The sequence below is a fragment of the Protopterus annectens genome, chromosome 1.part1 (assembly GCF_019279795.1).
Source record: "Protopterus annectens isolate FY-2018-M chromosome 1.part1, PAN1.0, whole genome shotgun sequence".
NCBI lineage: Eukaryota > Metazoa > Chordata > Ceratodontiformes > Protopteridae > Protopterus > Protopterus annectens.
Genome location: NC_056726.1, coordinates 1,356,899,606 through 1,356,922,548, shown reverse-complemented (window position 1 = coordinate 1,356,922,548; position 22,943 = coordinate 1,356,899,606). Strand labels below are relative to the sequence as shown.

General features: G+C 41.5%; 1 protein-coding gene across 1 annotated transcript in view; it reads right to left on the bottom strand.

Moving 5' to 3' along the window:
- Positions 1-15,675, bottom strand: part of SMAD4 (SMAD family member 4) — a 2,088,766-nt gene extending 2,073,091 nt beyond the window's left edge. Inside the window, exon 1 of the mRNA XM_044082137.1 lies at positions 15,362-15,675. The gene's annotated coding sequence lies outside the window, so the exon portion shown is untranslated. The remainder of the gene's footprint in view (positions 1-15,361) is intronic.
- Between the last annotated feature and the right edge of the window lie 7,268 nt (positions 15,676-22,943).

The following is a 22,943-nucleotide window of genomic DNA, read 5'->3' as shown; positions in this document are numbered from 1 at the left end:
TCTTTTCTGGGTACCAGGAAGAGTCTCGAGTAAACACCTTGTCCCCTTTCTTCTGCTGGGACAGACTTAATAGCCCTGACACTTAGAAGAGAGAGAACCTGCTGTTGGGCCTCTGCCCACTGATTTGGGGGTAGGTCTGGCCAACCCTTTGGGGTTGGTAAAGTGTGGAAGTGGAATTTGTATCCTTGAAAGACTATATTTAAAACCCATTTGTCCTGGGTAATGAGTTTCCAGTTTTTAGCATGCAGGGCAATCTTCCCCCTAAGGGAGCAGGCAGTTGAGCAGGGCTTGGAAGGTTTAAGGTTAGACACTGTGACATTTTTCCATAGGGGGTGCTTACTTCTTCCAGCTTTGGAAGTGGGAGCCCCCCCACACACACACACTGCTTAGGCCTGTGTGTGCCTTGAGACTGTAGCCTAGATGGTCTGCTGTTCCTGGGTTCGGACTGAGAGGGCCTGGAAAGGACCAATTCTTAGAAGGCCAATGCCTACTAAATCTGAGAGGCTGTACTTGCAGGAAATCTTTAACAGTTTGAATAGACTTCGCTTTTTCTGCCATCTTTTTAAGAACTTCTGTTTTGTTGCCAAGCAGGCGGTCTTGGTTTAAGGAAGCATCCAGTAATTTAGCTTTAACATGATCTGGCAAGTTTTGCTCCATAAGCCAAGCATGCCTTCCAAGTACAGACCCAATGACAGCAGCCCTGCAAGATGCTTCTAAAGAGTCAAAACCACACTGCAAAGTATGTTTATCAACTTGTTCAGCATAATGCATTAAAGCCTGTAATCCTTTATGTTCAGCACAGTCAGGAATCAACATCATCTTCTGTTTAAGCAGTCCCATAATATGCTGCTGATACTTTAACATATGAAACTGGCAGTTTAAGGTCCTAATGGCCAAAGGAGCAGAAGTGTATACCTTCTTATTCCATCTGTCCAAGGCCCTGGAATCTCTATCAGAGGGGGTAGGGTTTTTGGTAGTAGTAGCCTTAATGCCTTTAGGTCCTAGGAAAATGGCCTCTGGGTCCGCAGTAGGATTCTTGAAGAGGAACTTGTGACAGCCAGGTACTCTGTAATACCAGTCAAGTTTTCTGGGAGCCGGAGGTAAAGTGTCTTGGCCAGGCTAGATTCCAAGAAGGCATCACCTACAATGTCTAGTACAGGAGGGATAGCTAAAGGTGTGTGTTGAGGGAGGAGTAAGAATTCCCTAAGCCTCTTTTTGGAGTCAGAGTAATCCTGGCTTTCCCAGTGGAAATGCTCCCCAAGAGTGTGCAAGGTTTCACCAAAAGAAAAATCCTCTGGAGGGGAAGCAGAGGGAATGGAATCCTCTGCATCAGAATCCTCATAGGTAGATAAGGACAAATTCCTGGTAATCAGAAGAAACAGAAATTTCAGAATCCTGATCAGAAGAAAAATCAGTTCTAGGTCTCTTAGAGGGGGAAGGCTGGCTTCCCCTAATTAAAGTAATAAGGTCTTCAGCCATTCTTATAATTTGTTTTTTAGGCATATGGACCTTACCATGTGGTTTGGACATCGGTTTTCTAGGCGGGGGTCACATTTTAGGCCTTGAAGAAGATGATGGCGATGGTTTGAAATGCAAGTCACTAGGCCTAAATACACCCTCAGAAGCCAGTGCCTGCACAGCTGCCCCAGACCCATCCACAGGTTCCATAGTCGAAGAAGCATCTCGCAGCATACCGGACTCCGAATGGGCCTCCCTGCGAATCTGAAGTAGCGCGTAACAGGGGCTGAGAAAGCACCTCAATGAGTACCGGCGAACTGGTGACTAGCTTAGCGGAAGCATCGTTGGCAGTTTTGGACCTAAGCAGTCTGTCTCTGTCTTTACTTTTTTTGGAATATCTGTAGTCGGATGGCTTACCGACAACATTTCTGAATAGTTAAACCAAGTACCAAAATAATTTGCTGCAAAAATAGACCGACGACGAATAGTTCGGGGGTTGAATAAAGCACAAAACCGACAGCTAGGGATGTCGTGGTCTGGGCCCAAGTAAGGAATGTAGTACGAATGAAAATCTTTGAGGTATTTGCTTTCCACAGGTAAGACAATTGTTAACTTTTACTGACATTGGTTTAAGAGCAAGAAAAAGGATCCCCAATGGGGTACTTAGCTTTTTTGAAGACTTCGGTTCTGAAACTCGAAAATAAAAATTTCAGGAGTCGGCTAACCGGCACTTGCGAACCTTCTGCTTCGAGCACCTCGCGGCAAGAAAGACTGATGTAATGGTGTCGGCTGCATGTTTTCTACCCCTGACGACCTGACATCATAGAAAAAGAGACAGCATCCGATGCAGGAATCCAAGACTTAGACATTCAGGCCAGCTGAGGGCTACCTGCAGGCAGATAACCCAAATGTAATGACTGCAACAGTGAAACACGAAGAACATCTGACACCTACATCACTTCCTTCAGATAGCACATGCACTGCATTCCTACCACATCACTTCCTGAACAAAAGCCATAATTTGACTGGCATGTTAAAGAACACAACACCCACCACTACATATGCTATCAGTCCCCATGAAGTATACCACATCCACTCATTACCGCACATCCCCATTTTTTTGAGAACTTATGTTCTTATCTCCAATTCCACCCTCCCACTATAAACTACATCATACAAGCCCCTAGGTTATCCAAACAATATGGCCAATTACATGACATGTTTAAGACCTACAGCATCAATAAAACTATACTCTAATATCCTTGCTGTAAGAGGGTCACAGCAATAACATGTACTGTCAATAGTACAATAGGTAATATGCTCACCTTTGGTGCAGAAGGCTGTGGGTTCTATTGCCATTCAAATAAGGCAGTGTTTGACAGTCAATTTATATTTATATATATATATATATATATATATATATATATATATATATATATATATACACACACACACACACACACACACACACACACACACACACACACACACACACACACACACATATATCTTCTTCTTTCGGTTGCTCCCGTTAGGGGTCGCCACAGTAGATCAACTGTTTCCATTTCTTCCTGTCCTCTGCATCTTGCTCTGTCACACCAACCACCTGCATGTCCTATACGTGCATAACATTATATACATGTATATAATGACTGTCAAACACTACCCTATTTGATTGGATCCCTCAACCTTAATCCACTCAGGGTTTTTCATTTAAGACTGAAAGGTTTGAAACACAAGCCATTCATCAAATGAGAAAAAAAAGCTTTTATTTGAATTCTGTTTAAATATTTTAAGTTGCACTAATAATGAGTGAACTTAGTGGCGATACTTTTTTTGCACTTCTCTTTTTGTCCACTTTTTAGTCAAAAGTTTTCGGTTTGCATTTTTGTTTGTCTGTTCTGGGGCCTTAGTCGTGCAGATTCATTCGCAGCACACAAAGATTGTGTATTTGTGGCAGCATTGTGAATTATGTTGAAGGACTTGTGTTTCAGTTCTTTTTACATATACATATACCCGCTTAAAGTTGCACTCCAGTAATCTGGTGCCATAGTCTGTGGTAGGATTGCAGTAGTGGCAGTATTGTAAATTCTGCTCCAGGATTTCTGTTCAAGTTTTTTTCATAGTTGTATATACCATGTTACAGTTGCATTCCAGTGCCTCTCTGTTTATCTTGCTACTGACTTTTTCCTGTTCTTTGAGTCTGCCCCCCTCCAGCATGAAGCTAAATGCTTCTGAAATTCTAGCCATAGAACTAGAGCTTCAGTTTGAACTTTCCCATAACCCTCCTCTTTCTTCCAAAGAGCCCTCCCTCTTCACTGCTAGTCTGTTGTGTAACCTATTTAAGTACCCACCCAACAAACCAGTGCAGCACTTGAGAAAACCACCTTTAATACAAATGTTATCCTGCTCATCTTCCCACAGCTCCCATCTGCTTGGTATCCTTGATACACACTGAGGGAGAGTCCTAATTTAATCCTGCTCCATTCCTATAGGATGGGAGGTTTATTTTTTGTTTTGCACTTCAGTTACATGTTTAGATTACTACTGCATTATTTTTGCTTTACTTGATTTTGCCTTTAAATCATTCTAAAGGTCCCTAATACTTCAAATTGCCTTAAGTTGTTTTGCTGTAGCATTACAAGCAATCCTTCTTGATAGAATTACATAAAGAGGCTAGCAGTGCCCTGTACAGTCACAAATGCTTAGAAGGCAAATTTTATCTGCAAAACAAATGGCTAGTTTGCACATTAAACATCATTACTATCAAATCTTTGTCGCCTCACAGTAAGATGCTGTCCAGTTCGATTCTCAGAGCGTCTTCTGGGTGGAGACATGCGTGAATGGGCGTACCTTCATTGAAGGTTGTGCGTCAGGGCTGGTAACTCAGCACGTAAAAATCAACTACCAATCATTAGCGGACCGGAGTTCTGCTGTGGCGACCCCTAACCAGGAAAAGCCGAAAGACGCATACATACATACTATCAAATCTTTGAACAATCTAACCTAGTCTAGTGCCAAACCCCAGAGACCACCTAAGGGCCTCTGTGTAACCAAATGTATGACCTAGACCAATAGACACAAATGCTTAAAAAATAAATAATCTGTAAAACTTCCCTTACAAATGAAACCTGTAACTTAGTGTTGCCAAAACAAAGCCATTGCTCGGAGACAAGCTTAGGGCAGCTAATTTGCACACTCAAACCTCATATAATGCCAAACCCTAGAGACCACCCAAAGACCTCTGTACAACCCAGTCAACGACCTACAGTAGTGCTCCCAAATACAGGTCTGGACAACACAGATATGCAATTTTTAAGTGCCTCCATAGCCAACTTGGTACATATGGGCATACTGGAGGCAATGTAGCAATTGTTTCTTGTTCATAGACTACCATTTAATCCTACAAAAAAAAAAAAAACAACAGCATGGAAGAAGTGCACTCACAAATTCATTGGAGGCAAAAGTCTTGCATACATACAAGATTGTCAAGAAGACACTATATCTAGCACACACTGTCCACCACACACACTGACAACTTATGCCAAGGCATTAAAGCAATTTCCCCAAACCTAAAAGATCTTATAAACGGCAATGGCTATCCTCAGCAATCTCTAAAGCACTCACCAAAAACACCACCAAAAACACCACACATACTTTGCAAAGTGGAAACCAAACAGCAAAGACAGTAAGCCAATCAATCATTACCCAGGACTCTTGTCATAGGGGACTCCATGTAGGACACAAACATGCCCATTGACCAAACTGAACAAGGAGAAGATAACAGTTGCACATCTAGAGCCAGGATCTGCCAAGTTATACATGCACTTAAGTTACTACACCACAGGTACCAGTATGACTCAGTCTACGGGGGGCATTAATGACCTGAGATGTACTTCTCTAGATTATATGAAGATAAACATTGTTGACCTCTCCAAATGCGAGTCTCAGGCAGGTAAGCAACTTGGATTCAGCAGCATTCTACCTTCACCAAGGATGATGTAATGATATGAACCAAAGATGGACTTACTTTCTGGTGTCATTCCAGGGGGACTCATTTGTCAGCATGGAAGGACATGGTTAATAAACAAACTTTGCAAAGGATGGTCTGCACTTGTCTCCCCCAGGCTTCTGAATGTTGGCTAAAGCTTTATCCATCCCCTTAGATTCTTTTTTTTAGGCAACCAAATTGACAAACCTACCGACATAGCAAATAAAAACCTAATGAAACCTAAAGGTGTATTACTCAACACTAGCAGACTATTCGAGAAACTCCACACCCTACAAGCTCTCCTACATCTGGAGAATACAGACATTTGTGCCATTATCGAAATACGATTTAAATCCACTGCAAGTACTCAGTCAGTGCAAGGCTTCAGTGCCTTCCAAACATTTAGACCATAGCTGCACAGACAGGAACAAAAGGTGTAGGAGTCCCAATCTGTACTAGTAACAAGCATAACTCTTCATTGGTTAACCAGGATGATGCCCTGATCCACAAGTAAATCACCATAGACAAAATCCTATACCATATCCTATCAAGCTATAGGTCACCCTCTATGTGAACTTGGGAATGGGAGGGGCACAGGATTTTGACAAACTATCGCTTAAACAGGAAAGACTCAACATTAAACCAAATAACCTATTCATGGGAGATTAACTATGCCTCTATAGACTGGAAAACATACACTGCCTCATACTTGCAGGCACAAAGATCCTGGATTTTATTAACAAATACCCTTGACCAGATAGTGTGCACACCCATCAGAGGTTCAAACATACTGGACCCCGGTATTCATCAAAATAGGAGAGTGCTGTACCCCCCCCCCCCCAAGTGCCACATTCTTGCTGGTGAGGTCAGACAGTCTCCTTCAAAATAAAATTCAACGTGATAACCCCAACAAATCCTGTAACAGTTAGGAACTATCCCAAACAAACTACATGCTACTGAGCAATAGTTTGTCAAAAATGTCCCTCCCAACTCCAAGTTCACAGCAACCTATGAAGAAATGTTCACAGAGACCCTGTACAACAATTTAAATGGCTGTACAGAGGCTGCTGTACCTACCAGAAGTAAACCCAATGCAAACACTACAAACAAATCACTGTGGTGGAATCCTAACCTTAACAGGGTATACAACAAAAGGAAAAAAAAGCACGACTTAAAATCAGGAAGAGCAGCGCCCATAATGACAGAAGACCTATAAACTACATAGGAAATGAGCAATAATTAAGTCCAACAAAGCTAGTTACAAAGTAAAGACAGCCTCACAGGCTAAAGAAAAACCACAAGGCCGTCTAGTTGTCTGAAACGTCTAAGGCAGCACACATCAGACTGCTGAACTGGTGGGCAATTGTGTCATCTTCAAAGAGCAAAGAGATATGGCGGATTTGCTTGTTGACAAATTCAACTCAAACTTCACACCACACTACCCCCTGCTTTCCCCCTAAGAAATACCTACTAACATATGCCCCCCCCCAAATACCAGCAAGGAGCAGGTCCTGGCAACACTCACTAAGGGCAAGAACACAGTGTCACTAGGCCAAGACAATATCCTGGGATGCCTCCAAAACAGCTTGAAACATGACCTATCAGGACCACTTAAGTGACTTTTCAACTACAGCCTCAAAACAAACACTTAACTATGAGAATAAAGAACTACAATGGTTATCTCACTTCACAAGGGTGCATCATCAAACAACCCTGGAGGCTACAGACCTACTAATCTGACTACTCTAACATGCAAAAACGTGAAACGCAATAGCAAGGAAATGATCGACAAATACACTGACAACCTTCAGACACTGCACTCAACTCAGTTTAGCTTTGTCAAGGAAAGGTTGTGCTTACTAAACCCGGTGACGTCTTTAAGGTCACCAAGGCAATGGATGAGGGGCAAATATATGCATACTGCCTACCTGGACCTAGTTAAAGCATCTGACACAATATTCCACTTGGGTACAGTTGACAAATTCACTGAACCGGGCATAAACCCCTACATAACTCACTAGATAGTCAGCTGGCTCGTACACAGAACCCCAGAAGTCGATTGGTGAGACCGCATCCGCTAAGAGACTAGTCTAACCAAGTCCACAGATGACTGCAACTGACATATCATAGACTACCCCATGACACAAATATTTTACAAGAGTCTTAACACAGAAAAATGACTGGTGCCAAAGTCACAGATTAAAACTCAATCCCAAGAAATGTATTAATAAGTACCCTCTAGAAAAACTGCCACCCAAGCTAATTACTCCATCAACAAGACACCCTTAACAGTTGGCCCGGCAATCAGGAATCTGGAAACACATGCAGACTGTAACCTGGCCTTTGGTCAACATCTGGCCAAGGTAGGAAGAAAATCATTCTATATCACCCAACTTGCAATTAAGGGCATGGCATCAAGGTCCAAGGAAGTAACAGTGCCTCTTTATTTGGTCCTTAATAGTCCCATCTGAGTACAGTGCCCCCTTTGGCATGTACCTTACCAGACATTTGTAACAGCTGTAATGCTTACAAAGGTTCCTTACAAGAAGAATACAGGGTATAAACACACTGTCCTACACAGATCACTTTAAAGCCCTCTCTCTATATCTACTCTGGGAGTTGGCATAACGGTTAAGGTGGTTACCCCATAGATAGAAGGTACAGGATTTGATTCTTACCTTTGGAATGGGAAATTTCACTAGGTTTAAAATGGCTGTCAAAGGAAATAGCCTAGTACTAACCTATGAACCTACAGATTACTGACAGGCAACCTCTGCCAGGCATACAAGACATCCTTGAATCTAGCTCTGATGAACATTTGGAACATCTGCAAAACTAACAGCATCAGAACCACTAGACCCAAGGACTTAAATTTTGCTAGTGACATAAATAAGACATGCTGGTGAGACAGATGTTCCAGAGCATGGGGATCCTCTTGAGGCGCAAGTTCCCCAGCCATGCAAAGCTGATTCCATTCCTAACCGTATGTACACAACACTGATCAAAGGATGGGAAATTGAAATTCACCCCAGGTCTGGCCTCCATGTCTGTGATCAACAGAGGTAGGCAGTAATGCCCAAAGTAACATACCCACCAATATCCTCTAGAAACTTCCTAACATACCACCTCTTAAATGTCTATGGTACACAGACACATAATTGAGAAGAACTGAATGGCTAGGCTTATAAAGGCCCTACTGCTCGTTAACCTAGTACATATGAAATGCCAGCATAGAGACCCAAATACACCTCTTATTCCCTGCCATTAAACAGAACCCATTATATTTACAATCTAAAGCTACTGATGTACAAGTACCCTCTACAAACTCTATATATATATAGCCATCAAAAGAAATATTTGCTGTCACAAAGGACAGCATAAGCAAGTGACAGACAACTTAAACCTTGTAAGAAATTGTATACATAAAAACACCCCAATAAACCACAATAATCTTTTAACAGGATATATCAGCTCATTCCACTTCAACAGAAAATGGTCACAATATGAACTATGCCACAAAACAAAACAAAAATTGTTGTCAGCTAGGCTCAACCGGACATATGGATACTCCTACAGACACATCAAAAGTGAACCCAAGTGAAACACAAAGATCCAGAACAAGACAAAGTTGGGGGATGACAATGCTGACAGATAATGAAGCAAACTTAACCCCCACACATTATTAAGTCATGCAACACACACATCCAAGCTGGACAGAGCAAAATACTTTTGATAATAGTTTGTATATATCCACCCTCTTCAACTTGCACACAGATTAGCACTACAATTTCTAGAATGGATGTCACTTTGCAATTGTATCTGTCCCTATCTCTGTCTTACTGACCTTATACAACATTTTAACTCCTGTGCAGAACAAACTATACCATGTCAAAAAACTAAGGCTATAGGGCAAACACCCAAGCTCACAACATGAGCTCAAGCTACAAGAATAATTTAGCAAATGTGGAAAGAAGTTCTAACTAATGAAACTAAACAATGTGAATACCAAACACTAAAAAAAAAGACAGGTAGAGCAATACAAAAATGCGCTGAATGTACACAGTTTAAGTCAACTTCAAACAAAATGTAGTGTGCATACAGCACTGAAATTAAGCTCCAAAAAAGCACCCTTAAGCACTGTTAAGGTCAGGTCTCATAATGGGACCTGAAAGTGGACAGTGCTGGATGGCAAAGAACAGCCCCAGAAGGTAAAACTTTTAAAACTGCTGGATACTTCATTATGCCACACTTATAAACTAAAGTTTCTGCCTGTGTCTGACAAAATTAGCATTTTATTAAAAGGCTTTGAAGCTGGTAAAACACCACATGCCTGCACTTTTTTCTATAACTATTAATACATGGACCAGTTGAACTCCAATCTCTACAAAAAATTTCAATCGGGTCACACTGATCACAAACAGATTGGGTTCTCAACAAGGATCCCAAAATTCACCTCTCAAGCTTTGCTCGAGGGGAAACCCTAGAAATTCAAGTACTGAACACACAAGTTGATTATGCTTGATAATCCTTGATATTAAGTTAGACCACATGATCAAATGATTGACACTGATCATTTTCAGACACAGCACTGATGACGTAAATAACTGTTTGCAAACTAAAGGAAAACAGCTGTAGTAACATGCTATACCCAAATGTCATGAAAAATAGAAAAAAATGCACAGAAATAGATTTACAATTCTTAACAATAACATAGTAACATTTCAAGAATACACTTTTGTATACTTTGCACAGTTTATCATTGGCAAGAGAAGGGTAAAAGGTTAGATAATATGAACCTTTTGGGGGAGCGAGCATTTGGCTTTTTTGAAGATGTGTAACTTTAGTTGAGATCTGAATTTTGGGTAAGGGTAGTTCTCTTAGGGGGAGAAATCAGCAAAATACTCTGCTTAATTTAAAGCCAATATGACAAATGTCACTTTAGTACACATCAAGATATTTCTGAACACACTACTTGTAGATTAGCCTCTGCCTGTAAATTCTTCATTAATGTGCTTTAACCTACTCAGAACTGACTATGTCAATAAGTGATTAAATAAAATGCAAAGACATCTCCAAAAATACAACAAAACATAAAACAGTATTTGTACAAACAGATATACATGCATTTTCTACTTTGGAAGGAGTGAAGACAGTGCACATAGTTGTCTGCACATATTGCTGCAACTCAGAATTATTCCTGTTATCAAACCTGTTACCATGATGATTCTTTTTGACTGTACGCTTTTACTAAAAATCACGTGTAAAAGATGAACTAAAAAATTAAACCTTTGCATCAGTTGAGATGTGTGTACTTTAAGGCACAAAAAGTCAAAGAAAAAAAGTCAGTATCAGTTGCCAACAGGTAGCACACACACCTTTGGTGTTGAAGATCAAAAAGATGTGGGTTCTATTCCCACACCAGATACTTGGATTAGTTTTTCCAGTACTTACACTACAGTACAGCACAGAAGAGGTGCTGCATTTCTAAGTGTGATCCTCTTCAAATGAGATGTTATACTGAAGTCTCAGATGCATACGTTGGTGGTAGTTCAGGTAGATGTAAAAGATCCCCTACTCTTTTTCCAATAACTACTATGGGAAATTCCTTGGTGCCCTGGACAAATCAGTATGAATACCATTCACATGTCTTCCCTGAAAAGAGGGCACTGGCCTAGTAGGTCTAACCTGGACATGTAGCTACCTGAAATATGAGACAAGCTAATAAAAGTTTAGTTTGCCAGATGCTCCCACGTTTCTGCAAACACGCACACATTTGTCAGATATAACACATAAACCACTCAAAACACCGGAAATTCTTCACTGCACAACCTGTACAAGGGGCAGTAAGGTTCTGAGATAGAAGCACCCTAATCAACAAGAAGGGATTACAGAAGCATTCAATCACAGTACAACAGTTAAAAAACGTAAACACTGGACAAGCGTGTTAATTTTTGTCATTACTATTTTTAATGCAAACTCATCAGAAGCACATAGGGCATGGAAGGGAAGCAAAGGGGCTCACCAGAATGAAAAATCTCATTTGAATTAATGAGCAAGATCAAAAATATTTTGCACTGGCTCTTTTAAAGGAAAAAAAGGTGACAAGGCCATCTTAAATTATACATAAAAACTTTCTAATTAAATTCCTTCATAATTATATTACCTTACCCCACAGTGTAAAACATCCAGTATGGATAAAGACAACAGCATATGTTTTAATCCAATTACCAATACAACATTAAATGAAACAGTGAGGGCAGGCTTTAGAAAGCAGCCATGCTTACGCTCTGGAGTTACTCCAGTAAAGTAATTAACTTTTCATATATACTGCAGTACAGGGTTCGATTCCCTCATCCTCCAAATGCTTACTGTGTGATCTTCAGCAAGTCACTTAGCAAGACACTGTTCCCAGGTCATCCCTGAAAAAGAAATGTGCCCAGTGGGCCTACCTGGTTAACAAAAAGAAATCATAATAATCATCATACTAAACTCACTCTTACGTTCTGAATCCCATCAAGAGACTGCAACTGTCAAATTCAGGAATACACTGTTCCAGCAACATCGCAGAACCAACTGCCTGTGTTTAAAAGTCCTATAAACTATTTTAACCTGTGATTGGTTTTGTGGTTTCCCTCACAATATACAAATTCTAAAATCAATTACGAGCATTGTTTAAGTGACATAAAAACATAGAACCCCGTAAATGTACTGCAGCACACTGGCAAAGTTTCTCTAGTATTCCAACTGGAAATTTAGTTTTCCCTCCCAACTTCCTTTCTTTCACTGGAACTGGCCAACTGGGTCCAAAAGGGTCTATATGCAATAGTCTGGGAGCAAAAACCCCACAAACATTAAATATATACAAGTGACTTTCATAATAGTGAAAAATCATTTCAGAGACACAATGTTTCTACTAGTAACACTATACAATGATAAGGTTTCATTTCTTAAATCATTTATTTACTCGTTTACACGGAAAGTCCAACTGGGCAAGTCACATTTACAGCTGAGGCCCGAGACAAACAGTCCAGTTTATAAAATGAGTAGAAGACAGTTATACAAGATTTACATAATAAATACGCATACACATATAAACTATTACTGGCTTTGTATTACATTACCCCACCGCGATTTTCGCGCAGGAATGAGCGTTTCTGCATGATTGACAGGGCAATCCCGTGTGATGTTGCCTGGTAATCATGGGTGAGTGACAAACCATGCAGACTGGCCTGGTGAGTATTCATCATATGATCGTACTTTGGCGCATACCTCTCAACCTGTCAGAGCAAGAAATCTGGACAAAGGCCCCAAAATAGGGGCACTTTTTAAATATTTCTCTTACCAACTTCAGAAAATTCATGCTGATGCAAAATCTGTTCTGTCAATTTTCTGAAGGGTATGAAGATGGCCAGAAAGCCACAATTTTATGAGAAACTGAACAAAAGTATGAGGCGAAAATCTAAACAGTTGAGAGTATGTTTTGGCATTCTTCAAGTAGGTCCATTCCAAGGGAGTTTTTAAGTATGGAGTTAAACTCAGTTTACAGTTTTTAGAAGGGGGGCGAGCCCCCCCTGCACCACCTATGTTTCTTTACATTTGTTTTTTGGAACTGGTTTTGCGGCGGGGCAGCCCCCTGGCCTGCACCCCCCCCATGTTTCTTTAATATACTGTTGAGTAGTAATTGCTCTTGCAGGGTGGGGGGCGCTTGTCACGATACAGAAGCAAGCAGCATGCAAGTGCAGTTTTCTACCAAATGTCACAGCTGCTTAGGTTCATGCCTGTGGGAGTTGCATTCAGCAGGTTGTAGTCAGAAGCGTGAGGCATTTAGTGTTTGCAATGTACAGTATTGACTGTATTGCATAGTATCGGTGCACAGTGAACCGTGATAGACTAGCAAAGGAATCATTGTTAAGCGGAATGCAATATATTATAAAAAGTACGCTTTATGTGGTTGTTTTTTTTTTTACGTTTTTGTAGGTAACACCAACAGCTAATATGCACATACATTTCAACATTCTACACTTTCGATTTACTTACAGCAGCGCCCATATTCAACTATTTAGAAAGTCTTGCATATTCATTCTAATGGCGAAGGTCTTCAAATGTTTATTAGAGTAATACTAGCAAAAACAAACAGTCATACGCAGAGTGGTGGGCGGAGTTTGGGCGGACCTTGCTACTGCGCATCTGATGGGGTACATGACACCTTATAAAAATAATAATAAATGTACATACATAACCATACGTAAAATTATAATGATATGTTAAATACATGACAGTTAAAAGAATGCAAGAATCTAGTTACTTTCAAATCAAGAAAACAAATGATCCAGTGGGCTTTTCAAACCTGACCACCAGTCCCTAAAAGCCTTCTTCTTCCAAGTACAAGTGCCAGAAAAAAATATACTCCCAACTCTTTCGGGATTTTTTTCCATAAACTCGTAAGATAACCTGTTAATTGTGCTATTTACATAAAATAATTGTATATGTTTAACTTAGTACAGTTAAACTGTAGTTTTGTATTATTTTAAAGACTGTAAAATTATGGTTATTAAAATGTTTGTAATACTTTGGAGCTTTCTCCCGGGCCTCCGTTGAAAACGGGCTTCTACCCAGCCGGACTTTCCCCAGTAATCAAACGTCAGTAAATAAGCATGCAAACAGTGTGCTGATGCGCTCACAACTTGAAGGGAAAACTTTAACACCTATCAGTTACTACATCATGCAGTCAAACGTCCTAAACGTATACAAGCAAGGTAAATGCAAAAATACTTTCTCATTCCTCCGAGTTTATATTTTTTAATGTATTAAGTAATGAAACACTTACACAGTGACTGTTTTTCTAAAGTTGCACCACAGTAGAGTGCAGTTTCCATCCAAACACCTCTGTGTTAATGTACAAAAAAATGATCTGCAACTTCACCCTGTTTAGCAAGATCAAACACTAAATGTGAACAGAGAAGTTCAAATATCCATACAACTGACTACAGGATTCCTACATTCTGCATCGGTTAGCTGACGAAAAAAATATTTCTCCTTGTAAAGAACTCCAGCTAAGCACTATGACACGTTTTTAGCAACTCAAAAATACAAGTCTATAAAACATTTATCTACCAGACCTTCTTCTCTCGTCCGCGTAACTCCAATCTCTCTGAAGAGATGACTTAACTATAGGGTTGCCACCTTTTCAAATGCCCAAAGTGGGACATTTTTTGTAGAAACGTCAGATTTTGCAGGGCAAAACATTACCACGGCCAATACAAAATAAATAACTTATCTTTTTTGCCAAAATAAAAGCTTATTCTTGTAGCATTTGATTTGCTTATTCTGTTCCTTATAACATTTAAGTGTTTCAGATACAAAAATAACTGTTTTATGCACGTAATAAAGAAAATATAGGAAATGTTTTTGTCCTAAAATCTCAGGACATTTGCCATTTTTTCACTTTTTTTGCAGGACACAACTGCTCAAAGAGGGACTGTCCCTCACAAAGTGGGACAGGTGGTAACCCTGCTTAACTATCACACCAAATATTCAAATACAAAACTAAATGAAACCTGATAACCAAGCAAAATAAATAAAAATAAGGTTCCCGTCAACAAGTAACCAATTAATTTAAGACACCAAAGAGGAAATCAAATAATAATAATAATAAATCAATACTCTCTTCCCTTCCTACGGAGGACGCTCAGCCACCACTTTGTCATCGGACTACAATTAGTGCAACACCAGCTATCCATGAGAAATCCTCAAGAGTAGAGTAGCCGGACCAGCTAGGACCGACGCCCCTCACCTTTTGTAAACAAACCTAGATGAACCTATCAACTCGTGTCGCCAAATCCAATGTCATACTACTCAGTGGCAACTCAATTCCTATTACCTGCCGTTGCCTCTACTGTAAATTGAGATTACCTTTTCTTAAAGATGCCGTCCTGGCTGTTCTCCTTCTAGGTTGTGCATCACCAGCCAGGCCTGCAAATAAGAACAAAAACAATTCCACTTCCCGGCTTGTCCTCGCCGGCCCCTGAGTGGGTTACTGCTGCAACCTGTTTACTTTTACAATCGCACATCCATATCCAGTTAAAGTTTTAATAACCAAGACGATTTTATTTAATCAAAATATTAATGTGGAAAAAAAAAACAAACAAATGCACAGCACAACTATCTACCCCGCCTCTTTCTTCTCCTACTACAGATAAAACTGCTGCCGCTAGTAACACAACGAATGCGCATGCGTTTGTACTATTAAAAAAAACTCGAGTCGCGCAGTCCACTGACGTTAGGTACGCCCTTTTGATATTGTATGTAATTGATTTTAGGGATGAATGCACACATACAATTTTATTTTCCACTTATGTGGGTTCACTGCACAGATGAAGATTTGGGGAAGGAATATGCATAAATCCGTGTCCCTCCCCAAAAAAATAAATAAAATCTCCCAGGCACTCCGACACTGCCCCTGACAAGATACACCAAATTCCGGACAGCGTGCATGGTTATGCACACACTTGTATAGTTTGGAGGAACACCAGCTCACTTATTTTATTTATTTACTTCAACTGGGCAAATAGGTCCTAAACAGTGGACCATTTTCACTCAAAACCCATGCCAAATGGCATCAACAAATATACAACAGTATATTCATGAACAGCAACAAATTATCTGATGCTATCGTTTTCATTTTTCTCTGAGTCTCTTATCCAGTCCAGCCACTTTTCCAGGTTCATAAATCCAACTCTCAAGAGCCTCCCTTTACCCACAATACCCAACTAACCTAGCATACCTCAGATCTCGGTTGCCCCCCATTTCGCTCAGACACAGATCGGATCGCCTTTTCTCCAGCAAAATCGAACAAGAGTGTAATAACTAGCATACTTCTCAACTGTCCAGATTTTTGCCTCATATTTTTAATCTTTTCAGCATAAAATTTGTGATTTTCTGGCAGCTTACCGAGGATTGAATTCATGAAATAATGACATACATTTGAGTTTCAGACTTCATATCCTTCAGAAAATGTATGCTAACAGAACACCTGTTATTCTAACAACTTTCTAAGTTTATGTGACCAATATTTAAAATCTGTCCCAATTTTTGGGTGTTTGTCACCCGACTATTTTAGGTTTTATGCAGATTTCTTGGGCTGACAGTTTGAGAGCTATGGTTGCTAGGCCTACTCGCTATAGACAAATAAGTACTTTTTCCCCAAACATCTAACAACACAGAATGTGTGGAATTGCATAGTCTAGTGTATATTGTATAGAGATTTATAAAGCATGCTCATGTGATAGAAATGCACAACTAAAATGCTCAGTGGCTTAAGTGTCAGAAGTTGAAAATAGTGTGAATAGCTGAATACCAAAAAATGCTTCATCATCCCTTTGGGGAGAGGACGTCCCCACAAATTATCACATTAATAACAACATCCTAAGCATGCAATCAGTCGTGAGGGATTTGGGCATCCAAGTTGATAGTTACCTGACTTTTGACCACCATGTTGCTTCCGTTGTACGGAAAGCCTTCTACATGGCCTATCTCAGTAAAGGTATCTCATCCAGGGACAAGGATGTCATAACATCCCTGTATTCTTCCCTTATAAGGCCCATTATTGAGTACAATGCCCCTTTTAGCATGCAGCAGCTGGAGAGACCACAGAGGTTCCTCACCAGGAGAATCCAGGACCTCAAATATCTACCATACACAGATAGGCTAAAAGCCCTATCACTCTACTCAGTTTCATACAGACTCCTCAGAGGTGACCTCTGTCTGGCATATAAGGCGATCACGGACCCCACCTTGATGGGACTGCTGCATATCCGCAAGTCAAGATCCACTTGCATGGGCAGCCTCAACTTGGTCTGTGACATCAACAGGACTTGGCGGGACAGATTTGTGCCCCAGAGACTCCCCCATCTATGGAATAGACTCCCATCTCCATGTCAAGCAGAGTACCTCTTTACCCCTTTTTAAGCGCAACCTGGATAACTGGACGGGAAACAGAAAATACTCCCCTGGGATTCCACCCATTTCCCTGTTGGACAGGGGCATCAGGTGCTGACTTGTCTAAACATGGGCTAAACTCTTGGCTAAGCTTATAAGGGCTTCAGGACCAGTAGCCTAGTAACATCCTATGATCCCTTCTGAAGTGCATCAGGTCAACATTTTGAGCTTTGAGTACATTTTTTAAATGAAAATCCTTATTAAATTTCTCTGCTATTCTAAGCATCTTAGTTTTGGTTTTAGCACTTGTGCTTCAGGCCAGTTATTTTACACTTAGGGTTTTTGTGGACAAACCCCGTATCAAACCCTGCTCTCCATAAGTCTGCCAAGTATTCAGAACACTATGTCTGGACAATTCCCATCAGTTTCCTCTGCCACCCTGGTCGACATGGACATACTGAGACAGTGTAGCAACTGCCTCATGTTCACGGACAGTCTCCCTCTCCTAGCATATAATTCTTCTACTTGTGAGAAATGCATCTACATCAGTAAGCTGGAATCCATGCTCTCACACCACAGTCAGTACTCCTGACAAAGAGGAGATTGCCAGCACAAACACCACACCACCCACATCACAGAGTCACACACCCAGCTATGCAGGAGTCCTCAACAAAAACTTACCTATATAACAGAGACCCCAAAAACACACTCACAAACATTCCACAGAAACACCAATCACATCACACACAGTAGTCAACACACCAGTGTCTCACAAACACAGACCATTAGGTATGACAATAAACCAATGCAGCCCCCCATAAGGCATAACAATAAACATAACAGTAAACCAAACATACTAGTCATTGGCAACTCAGTAGTGAGACACACTGATGTCCCCCTCACCAAGCTCAACAAGGAGAAGGTCACGGTCAGCCGTTTGTCAGGTGCTAGAATCCGCCACATTACACACATTACTTAACTCTCTCCACAACAGATACAAGTATGATTCTGTCATTGTCCATGTTGGTGTGAATCACTTGAGACACATCTCCCTGGACTATATGAAGAGAGACATGATTGAGTTCTCAGAGTATGTGCTCCAGGCAGGTATGACCCCAGCCCTAAGCAGCATCCTAATTCACCAAGAATGATGCCACAATACCAACAAAAAATTATTGACTTCAACAATTAGCTTGGTTTCTGGTGTCTTTCCAAGGGGATCCAGTATCTGTCTGCCTGGGATGACATGCTTGACAGGCCTCAGTGCTTTGCCAGAGATGGCCTCCACCTGTCACACCTAGGGATCCGGATCTTGGCCAAGGGTCTTCCCTCCCCCATTGCGCCTTTTTTAGGCTATGTCCCAAAGACAAATCTTCCAACATAAAAGATCTGTCAAAAAGCAACTTGAAGTTCATGCTGCTCAATGTTAGGAGCCTTAACCTGAAAATGCACTCAGTGGAGGATCTTCTCACACTGGAAGATCCTGATGTCTGTGCAGTCACGGAAACTTGGTTCAGGGCTGCGGAGAGTACCCCTGCCTTACCAAGCTATACCTCATTCAACAATTTCCAACCCTAAAATGAGGTCAGAAAGACTAAGGGTGGTGGAGTTTCTATCTTCATTAAGGACAGGCACACCTCCAGACTGGTTTATCAGCATGATCCACTGGAATTACTCCAGGCGCAACTGACAGTTGGCAAGACACCCATCCAAGTTATAGCCAGCTACAGACCCCCTTCATGACTCAGGACACCCAGTCTTCCTACATGGACCTACTTGACTCTATCAAGGTACCCCCTAACACCCTGATCCTTGGAGACTTCAACAACCCCACCATAGTCTGGGTGAACTATTCCTGCACTAATACATTCACCCAACGATTCCTTGACTTCATCAATTCTAACACACTAAACCAGCTGGTCTCACCCCCCCCCCACAAGGGGAGATAACATACTGGACTTGTTTCTCACCAACATGGGTGACCGCTGCACCACTCCCATAGTATGTTCTTCCCTGGTGAGATCAGATCATCGGTCTTTCTCATTCAAAGTTTCTATCCCACCCAACCCATCCCCAGCAATAAACAGGATAAAAAACTTCTCAAAAGCTGACTACAACCTCGTAAGCATGGGTATCAGCAGTTTCACACCACTGTCCCCCCTCAGAGGATGCAGACAACTATGCTAAACAATACGCCAGTGCAGTATACAAGCACCTGTACAACTGCATGGACTCAGCCATACCCAACAGAACTAAAACCTGCTCCTCAAGGAAACACAAACCTGTCTGTTAGACATCTTCTATCATCAGGCTTTGCAACAAAAGGAAGAAACTGTTGTCCAAGGGTAAAAAGGAACAAATTCCAAATCGGAAAAACTCCCTCCTCCACCTCAATAAGCAAATCAGATCACTAGGGAAAACCTCCAAAGCCAGTTATGAGTTAAAACTAGCCACAATAAAAAGGGAAACCACAAGTCATTCTTCAGTTATGTTAGGAACCTTCATGGCAAAGCCCAAGTTTGTTCCAAATTACTACTCAATGATACCACTTATACTGATCCTGCTGACTTGGCCAACCTACTACCTGACAGGTTCAGTGCAAACATCACCCCCTTATTGCCCCCCAAAGGCCCAGTAGACATCCCTGATACTTGTCTCACACCTCACATCTCTGTAGATCAAGTATTAAAGGCCCTATCCAAGGCAAAGAACAGAACTTCCATGGGACCTGATAGTATCCAAGGCTGTATTCTCCACCATCTCCAGCAAGAACTAGCTTTGCCATTGAGCACCCTATTCAACCACAGCCTTAATTACAGGCTTCATTACAGCATAGTGGAGAACTGCCATTGTCAACCCCTTGCACAAAGGTGATGCCACTACTGACCTGGGAAACTATCGCCTCATTAGCTTGAGAAGTCTGATCTGTAAAGCCATGGAGCATATTATTATAGATCCCATAACCAAGGATGTAGGCAATCTCCACACACTTGACCCCACCCAATTCAGATTTTTCAGGGGCAAATTTTGCCTATTGAACCTAGCTGATTTCTTTCAGACTGTCACCAAGGCCCTGGATGAAGGAAAGTCAGTACATACAGCTTACATTGACCTGGCTAAGGCCTTTGACACAATCCCCCACTCGGGCATCATCAAAAAGCTAACACAACTTGGTGTTAATCCTTATCTCATCAGATGGGTGGCCAACTGGCTCACAGATAGGACCCACAAGGACAAAATAGGTACCACACCTCTAACAGCAGACCTGTCACTAGTGGTGTCCCCTATGGATCTGTCCTGGGACCTCTACTGTTTGGCATCTACTTCTCAGAGGTCCAGGCAAAGACAAAGGGCCTGTGGCTGACCAAGTTTGGGGATGACTGTAAGTTGGATGCTGTCACTGATTCCTCAAATGATGTTAACATACTGCAAGAGGGTCTCACAGCTACAAATAACTGTTGCCAAAGTCATGGCCTTAAGTTAAATGCAAAAAAAATATTATCATACCAATCAGCAAAAACATGGCCCCTACTGATTACCGCATCCACGGCAACCCCTAAGCACACAACCTGTGATGACAGACTGGGTACTCAGGTTGGCAAATAACTCATGACCATCATGTGGTGGCAGTGGTCAGAAAAGCCTTTTACTTGGTTCATCTTATAAGTAAAGGGATTACATACAGAAAAAAGGAGGTTATTACCTCTATGTGCCCCTCACTCATTAGACCTATAATTGAGTATAATGCCCTGTTTGGTATGTACCTCTCCAAAAACCTGCACCAATTGGAAAGGCCACAGAAATACCTCACAAAGAGAATTCATGGCCTCCAACACCTGTCCTATGCAGACAGGCTCAAATCACTATCACTCTACTTGATATCATACAGATTGCTCAGAGGTGATCTTTGTCTCGCCTACAAGGCAATATCAGACCCTGCCCTACTAGAGATGCTCCATATCCATCAGTCTAACGCCTCGTGCATTACCCACTCAATAGGCTTAAATCTAATATGCAACATCAACAAAACCTGCTGAAGAGACAGGTTTGTCTCCCAGAGGCTGCCGCATCTCTATAATAGACTTCCCATACAGTCAAACAGAGTACCTCTCTGACCTTCTTCAACCATAACCTTGATGAGTGGATGGTAAACCACAAATTTGTCCCAGGGGTTCCATCTTTGTCCCTCAATGACAGGGGCAACAGGTGCTGACTGAGGTTTCATTTTTGGGGATAAACTCTTGGCTAGGCTTGTAAGGCCCCCAGGGCCATTAGCCTAGTAACCTCCTATGATCCTATGAAAATTTGGTGGTGGGAGTAGCAGCAAGAGGTCTGAGTACGAAATACAGATTTCTGGCTACTCCCTTGCAATCGGGTGTTGTATTTCTTAAGGGTTGTAAGTTTAGTCTATTTTTGGACTATTCTATCTTTCTACCCTTCCTCTCTTGCCTTCTTTGTATTTTCTTAGTTTCTGTCCATCAGGCTCTGCTTTTTTCTAGCCTTTTGTTTAGGGTATTCCTCTGCATAACATTAATAGTATTTATTCATTTTCTCCTTCTTTTTCTCTTCCCTCATTCTTGCCCTTTACAGGATATTCTTTGTACCATTGTTGATACATTGTTGATACTTCCTCTGCTTTAAAAAAATATTCTTATCTCTCTCTATTTTTTGGACTACTACTGAAACCATGTCAGACAAGCCTACAGGTTTCAAGAAATGCACTTCCTGTGGGCATAAGGTTCCCAACTCTGATGCCCACAGGGAGTGTGTTTACTGCTTGGGCATTGCCAACTTGGAAACTGACAGCACTATTGTGCAGGCTTCAACTCGCATGCAATTAGTAATTGCAGGAATAAATTGGTTTTGAAGGGCCTCCTTCTTACCTCTTCCTCTTCTGTAGCTGCTGAGGTTCAACCCCCCACCAAGAAGTTACAAAAGGAAAACCTGAAATGGCTCCAAAAGGCAAGGGCTATAGACAATGGTGCCCTGACTGTTCACCAACACTGGCTACAAAAGGTGAGCCTTCTTCAAAAGATTTCTAAGAAGTTATATCCAACCCCCTCAGATCCTACTTCTTCGAAGCCCAAGTCTCCTCGGATCAGATTCCCTGGTTCATGCTGGAGCCAATCTCTCCTCAGCTCCATTCACCATTCCTGCAGGAGATGTTGGGAAGGCATTCCAGGTCACCATTAACCAGCTCCTCCCTTAGGTCCTCCAGGAGTTTTCTGAAGCAGTGGTAGATAGGATGATGCGGAAGTTCCTCAGAGCTCAGATCCAAATAGGGGTTATTCCTGCTCCGGCTCCCATCAGACCCATGAGCCTGCCCTCCACCAAACCTCAGTTGACCTCTCCTTCTCTAATTCGACATGTTGTTTCAGACCCTTCAGATCCAAGATCTTTGAGAGTGTCCTCAATGGATCCAAAGACAAGTCGTCCTTCTACTCTGACCATGTTCCTGAGTAGCTTGGTTCTGACCCTTTCAGAGCAGGATGTGTCTTAGAGCAAAAGCATTGGTGCCAACTCGGGGGGGGGGGGTCAACTCCAAAGTTGTCAGAGC